At 36.5% G+C, this 7501-nt stretch overlaps 1 pseudogene across 1 annotated transcript; it reads right to left on the bottom strand.

Moving 5' to 3' along the window:
* Positions 1-994: 994 nt before the first annotated feature.
* On the bottom strand, positions 995-1354 carry LOC308415260 (cytochrome c-like; annotated as a pseudogene). The gene has a single exon. The product of its transcript is annotated as a cytochrome c-like (transcript).
* Positions 1355-7501: the final 6147 nt, after the last annotated feature.

Genomic DNA, 7501 nt, shown 5'->3' with positions numbered 1-7501 from the left:
AAGTTTCTCACCATTAAGTTTGATGTTGGCTATTGGTTTGCTGTATATTGCTTTACTATGTTTAAGTATGGGCCTTGAATTTCTGATATTTCCAAAACTTTTAACATGAAGGGGTGTTGAATATTGTCATATGCTTTCTTAGCATCTAATGAGATGATTATGTGTTTTATCCCTTTGATTTTGTTTATGTGGTGGATTACCTTGGTGGATTTCTGTATATTCAACCATTCCTGCATCACTGGGATGAAGTCTACTTGATCATGATGTTTTATTCTTGGATTTGGTTTTCGAAAATTTTGCTGAGTATTTTTGCATCAATATTCATAAAGAAAATTGGTCTGAAGTTTTTTTCTTTGTTGGGTCTTTGTATGGTTTAGGTATAAGCATAGTTTTGGCTTCATATGAGGAATTTGGTAGTGTTTTCTCTGTTTTTATTTTGTGAAATAGTTTGGAGAGTATTGGTATTAGGTCTTCTATAAAAGTCTGATAGAGTTCTGCATTAAACCTGTCTGGTCCTGGGCTTTTTTGGGTTAGGAGATTTTTGATGACTGCTTCTATTTCTTTTGGGGTTATGGGACAGTTTAGATGATTTATCTGATCCTGATTTAACTTTGGTACCTGATGTATGTCTAGAAAATTGTCCATTTCATTCATATTTTCCAGTTTTGTTGAGTATAGGCTTTTGTAGTAAGATCTGATTATTTTTAATTTTTTTTCCATTTCTGTTGTTACAGAAAAAATAATGTTCATTTATACAATGGAATACCGCTCAGCTACTAAAAACAGTAACTTTATGAAATTTGCAGGCAAATCTAGAAAATATCATCCTGATTCTCCCCCTGACTACTGGGGATAGAACACTGAGTCTTCCTGGCTGGTCCTATTTTTCCCACATTACCACAAGTCAGTTTTACTTAAATCAGGACTGTCCAACAAAAACATTGTTAACCATTCATGATCTGAATATGGTGTATGAATTCAATTATGGTACACATTAAAAGCCGTGAGACATTTGTTTTGTTATAAATAAGACAGTGGAATTACTCATTAGTACCTTCTTAAGATAAGCTATTAGGTCTGCCCTTTCTCCCTTCTTAATTCCAGCGAAGAACATTTTTGTCCCAGGGATGTACTTTTAGGGATTCTCCAAATACTTCGTCAGGGTATCCTCTCCCCAGGTGATGCCTTTGTTCTTGTTGGCATCTGTGTAAGAGAATCCAACAGCCTGACCTGTCTTCCGCCCAAACAGACCGTGGAGATTTGGTCCAGTCTAATGCTTGCCTCCCTTTTCCACAGTGTGGAACTGGGCACACTTCTGAACAAAACTCTTCCTGCCCTTTTCAACATCATCCATCTTAAATTCGATCTGGGCTGGTCACCAGCACAACCATTCAGAATCTTAGCCAGATGTCCCGCACACTCCCTGGCTGCTTCTTAATTCTGACCCTAGGTTAAGTAAACAACTTGGTTTCAGTGCAAAACATTCCCAGTAAGCATTTAGTTGGTTGTTGAGATTTTTCAGCATGTTCTGGATTTATTATTCTCCCTAGTTGTTGCAACCTAGTGAAGTGAAAGTGCAACTTAACAGTGGTATAAATGTAGCTTACTTAAGGAGGAAGTTTGCTGCACTTGTATAAAATAATGTCTTTTGAAATGATACAAGTGATTTGTAAAGTGACTTACTACCTCCGACTATCCTTATGAATTGTTCACACTTCTCTTTTTACCCCTATTGAATACAATAGAGAAGGGAAAAGAAAGTGTAAGGAGTCTGTTTCTTGCTGGGGTTTTTCATTTAATGTGTATACACGCATACAATGTTTGTTGACCATATCCATCTCCTCCAACTCCTCTCTTATCTCCTAAATCAATTCTTTTTCTTCCCAATTTCATGTGTTCTTTTTGAACCCACTAAGTCAACTTCTAGTTGGAGCACAGGTAGTCTCTTGGGGACCACATCATTGAAGAAAATTGACTCTTCCACTCCAACAGCTATCAATTGCTAGGGTTTTGGCTGGCTTGATCTTGTTCAGATCTTGTATATGTGGTCCCAGCTGCTGTGAGTTTGTATGTAACTACATCATCAGTTTTTGTTTGATAAAGATGTCTACTCCCTCTAATTATTATGCCCATTTGATTATTAGAAAGCATTACTTTTTATTCTCAGAATAACTTTAAATATTACAAATTGAAAAACTTATAAATTTATTTTACTTTGAAAATAAAAGAGAATATATCTCTAGTAATCAACTACATTGAGACAGATATTGGAATCATATATTTGATCATGTGTAGTCTTACAGTCTATTTAAAAGTATGAACTGAATGTTTATAACACACACTAGAGAACATTCTATGCTATAAACACAGTGGCTTATGAAAGATTATAGCTGAAATGTTGCTACTACAGTAAGAACAAGAACTGGAGACAGTACTTGAATTTCTGAGTACCTACTAATGCTCCATGCTGCATTCTATATCAATGGGGCAAGAATATATATCCATTTCCTAAGAATCATTAGAGTTACATTTCATTGCTTCATTTTCAAAATCAGGAGACTTGAAGTAGGTATGTATTAGTTAACTTGCTCATAGCCATGCACGCAGCATAAGGCAAGGCCACAGTTCAGTCTCTCTGAATCAAAAGTCTGTGCTCTTTTCTCTGTACCATATTGGTATCTAAAAATATGCTTCTTCAGATCTGGAGCAGGAAATTCACATGATGATCCTGGAATATCTTATCATGCCTAGCAAGGAAGCTTTCAAAGACTACCAAGTTTATGTGAAAAGGACTCAGAAGCTTATATTAAACAGGCTTCTGGTTTCCAAAGAGGGTCCAATGATAGCCTCAATATGAAGAAAGTAAGGGGATTAGAACATCAAATTACTTAAATCCACGAGTACACCATTAAACATTTAAATCACTGATTGACTACACTAGGAGATGCTAGGGAAATATATTATAATTTTTAACTTGGCATTTACATCACCTCCATAGACAAAATGTCCATCAGTTTAACACAGTAGAAAGAATATAGAAATAGTACAACTAGCAAAGAAGGAAAGGAAAATAAAATAAGAACATCATTTTGTAAAGACTCTGAATGAGTGAGTCTTTGTTAAAATTGTTAAAATTTTACAAAATCAGAGCTATCCAAATAGTTTTTCTTGAGAGCACCAAACTATACATGAGGCTGTGTCATCAAAAACCAAACACAATGTAAACAAATAAATAAGTTTTATAAGGTGACTGATTCAACTTTTAAAATCAACTACTAATTTTAAAGTAGCTCTGAATACTGTGTCTCACACTAAACTTAACAAAGCACAACCCAGGCTGCAGGAAATGCTTCAAGACATGCAACCTGTTTTTAAAGAAAAAAACATTGCAAGAAAAAACAAACGGAGAAACACATGTATTAAAAATATTTTACTCAAAAACTCAATCATTTCAATTGTTAAAATGATTGGAAATTTAAAAATATCTCTTCATATGTGTAGATTTTAGTGAAGCTTTATTCATTTTTTAGAGAATAATGAACACTGAATTTATTTTTAAGAGCCTTAATACCTTAGAAATACATACTAACTTCCAGAGACTGAACTGCCAACCAGAGAGCAAGTATGGGCTAGACTTAGCCCACCACCCACACGTGTAGCAGATGTGCAGCTTTGTCTTCATGCGGGTCCTCCAACAACTGGACCAGGAGCTGACCCTAAGTCTGTTGTCTGTCTGGGAATCCCTTTCCCCTAACTGAGCTGCCTGCCACATCTGGCCTCAGTAGGAGAGAATGCACTTAGTCCTGCTGTGACATGATGTGCCAGGGTGTACCCAGAGGGGCCTCCCTGTCAGAGAAGAAGGGGCTGCAGAGGTGGGGGAGGGGCTAGTGAAGAGAGGACTGGGAGGAGGTGAGAAAGGCTGGGATCAGGATGTAAAATGAATATATAAATTAATGAAAAAAGTAACTAACAACAACAAGTGTATAGCACCCACTCAGAGTGGGGTACACCTGGACCTTAAATCACTAATAACTCAAGAGCTAGGAAGATAGCCTTGTGGCAATTTTTGGTATTTAAAAATAATTATGTTTAATCTTTACACACCAAGAAAACTTTGACTATTTCCATGTTACATTTTGTTTTACATGTACTTCATGCTCAGTGTAACTAGTAAGATTTTAATGCATACTAACAAACCTTTAAAAAAATCAAGTACTGACAAAAATATATTCATATAGTTTTATGCCAAAATGCTGTAAAAAAATTGTACATGTATCTCTCTTTTTTAAAAAAATAAGTTGTAAGGAAAAAAAGAAATACATACTAAATGATTTACAGATGAAATGTGACATCTGCAATTTGGTTCATATAACATAAAGGAAAAGAACAGATGTAAGTATCGATGAAACAGCAGTGGCTGTGTGTGCGTATTGTTGAGACTGAGGGATGCAATGGGGCTCATTACATATGTATATCTCATTTTATATGTGGTTGAACTTTTCATCTTTTAAAGTCATATCTATATAATTCATAATGAACATAAAAACATGTAGACTAAATTTCCACTTCTTAAATTTTATATTATGGGTGCACAGTAAAGCAATGCCTTATGCATATGAGAGTTACATAAGTTCCAATACATACATTTACCATATAAAGGAGAGAAAAATAAAGACGGGAGCCAAACTAGAGACTAAAGGATAGAAGAGAGCACAAAGAGAGCACAGTTCGTGAAATGATGTAATGGGTTATTCCTGCATTAGGTCTAGACAAGGTAATAGAGAGGCTGTGAATGTGGGGCTCTATCAGTCAGTCTATGTTCATGAGTATGAGTTAGCTATAGTTTGCCCATTTTCATTACTGTAGAGTAGTACTCAATAGTATAAATACACTACAATCTATTCGCTGTTGATAGACATCTGAATTATTTTCACAATCTAAGCAGCATTAATTTATGTTCTAAAGGAACTACTGTGTATGTCTTAGGCTGGCCATACTCACTAGAATTTCTGGGTCACAGGTAAGATATTCATTTAGTTTTGGTAGATACAGTCAAAGCACTTTCCAACGTGATAACCCAGTCACAAATGAATACAGATGATATGCACTCACTGATAAGTGGACATTAGCCCAAAAGCTCCGTATACCCAAGAAATAATTCACAGACCTTATGAAGCTCAAAAAGAACAAAGACCAAAGTGTGGATGCTTAAGTCCTTCTTAGAAGAGAGAACAAAACACAGGAAAAAAACACAGGGACAAAAAGAGGAGCAGGAAAGATTATCCAGAGACTGCCACACCTGGGGATCCATCCCATATGCAGCCCCCAAACCCAGTCACTATTGCTGATGTTAAGAAGTGCCTACTGGCAGGAGTCTGATATGGATGCCTCTTCTGAGGCTCTCCCAGAGTCATACAGATAAAGAGGAGGATGCTTGCAGCTAACCATCAGACTGAGCATGGGGACCCCAATGGAAGAGCTAGAGAAAAGACTGAAGGAGCTGAAAGAGTTTGAAACTTCATGGGAAGAACAACAATATCAACCAACCAACCCCACCCCCAGAGTTGCCAGGGAGTAAAATACCAACTAATGAGCACACATGGAGAGACCCATGTCTCCAGGTGCATATGTAGCAGAGGATGGCATTGTCTGACATCAATGGGAGGAGAGGCCTTTGTTCCAGTGAAGGCTCATTTTCCCAGTGTGGGGGAATGCCAAGGCGCTGAGGTAGAAGTGGGTGGTTGGGAGAGGGAGCCTCTTTATGAAAGCAAGGGTGGTTGGAGAGGGAGGGGAAATGGGGGGAAGGAAATAACATTTGAACTGTAAATACAGAGAATATCTAATACAAATAATAAAAAAGAGATGCAAACAAATGTAATGATTAATAAAAAATAAAAATAGAATAAAACAGAAATTTAAAAAAAGAGCAATTATGTTTCATCAATCTATCTGGCAATAGCTACTTATTTGAGATAAAATTCCAATTTATTTTACATTTTTTAAATGTGTAAGCTTAGAAGTAAAGGGGATTTTCTGCCTGGGCTCAGGGACCCTCTCAGAAGATGGGGCAGAAAGACTATATATAACCTCCAGTAGTCAGGGAAGACTAGAGGGAAACTGTGTCTTCCCAACAGGAGCATAGAGCTGCATTCATATATTCACAGCAGCTGTGGATGCCTGCACTCTATCAAACCAGGCAACATCCTAGCATGGAGAGGGAAGAGCTCAGAAGTCCCCACCTTATAATGAGTAGTCATGGAGGAGGGAAAGTTGGTTTTCCTCAATGGTATACTTTCTGCTGCATTGACCACTTCCCAATGAATGTCCCTATCCCAAGGGTATATGGTCAACATAAGTTAGAATAATTGGGTAACAAAAGTGGGAGATATGAAGTTGTGGGGGTAGGGATATAAGGTTTATTTAGGAGAAGTTATAGGACTAAATGGGTAGTGAATATGATCTAAATACATTTTAAGAAATTCTCAAATATTTAATAAACATATTCTAAAAGAGGGTAAAAATCATAAATAAATAAACCACAGAAGTATTGCATGTACCCTCAGAAGAAAGTTTAAGAAACCAAGGTTGATAAAAGCAAGCAACAGAAACACAGAGGGCATAGTGTAACATTCATTGTTCTGTATTGTATGATGGGGCAGTCACTATACCCAATGATGCTGGCCAAGACAAGAGGTTTGCATGATTCCCTAAATTCACCAACAGTACCACCATCTCAGTTTGTTTCACATGATAAAGGTGAAAAAAGCAGAGTTCTCCTAAGATTTGGGAACTTTAGGCTCATCCTACTCTACTGATAAGTCATTCTCTACAGATAAATATCCAGGTTTGTGCTTTGTGATAATAAATAATAACCACATATGCACTTACATTTGACTTTAAAATATCAGGATAAAATTACTGTTTTCTCTTTTGGAAAACAATTTTTTCTAAGTCACTCCCTATAAAGAAAAGACATGATAACTAGTTTCAACAAGGCAACCCAGCCCTGGAGTATTATCATTCTAATCAAGGAGAAATCAAGCTCTTTAGAGAACAGTTGTCAAACCACAAGTCAAGAAAGCTTTCAAGAAGGGCTGGAGAGATGGCTCAGTGGTGAAGAAATTTTTCAAGACAAAAGGTAGGAAGAATTCATGGGGGCTGTTTCCCACTAGCCTATAATGATAAATTTTACAAAAAAAAAAAAAAAAGGGTAGCAGCTACAGTGGATCAAAACACATAAAATATATAAAAACCCATGAGTTCATAGCAATACTTGGATGGCTTGGTTGGCCATTAGTGAATGTTGCTAGGCTACCAACTCATTCTGAAAATTGGTAATTTTAAAGGTAAGGTATCAAATAATTATCCTGCCATTTGGTTTACAGTCTCAGTCAATGTAACTAAATGGTTGGTGAATAAAGTTGTTTTGTACAGAAAAAAATGAACTAATACATGTAAGAGAAATATCAGAATTAGAAAAAAGTGCTTTTTGTAACCCTTG

The sequence above is a fragment of the Micromys minutus genome (assembly GCF_963924665.1).
Source record: "Micromys minutus genome assembly, chromosome: X".
Classification (NCBI taxonomy): domain Eukaryota; kingdom Metazoa; phylum Chordata; class Mammalia; order Rodentia; family Muridae; genus Micromys; species Micromys minutus.
This window is presented reverse-complemented; position numbering and strand designations above follow the sequence as displayed.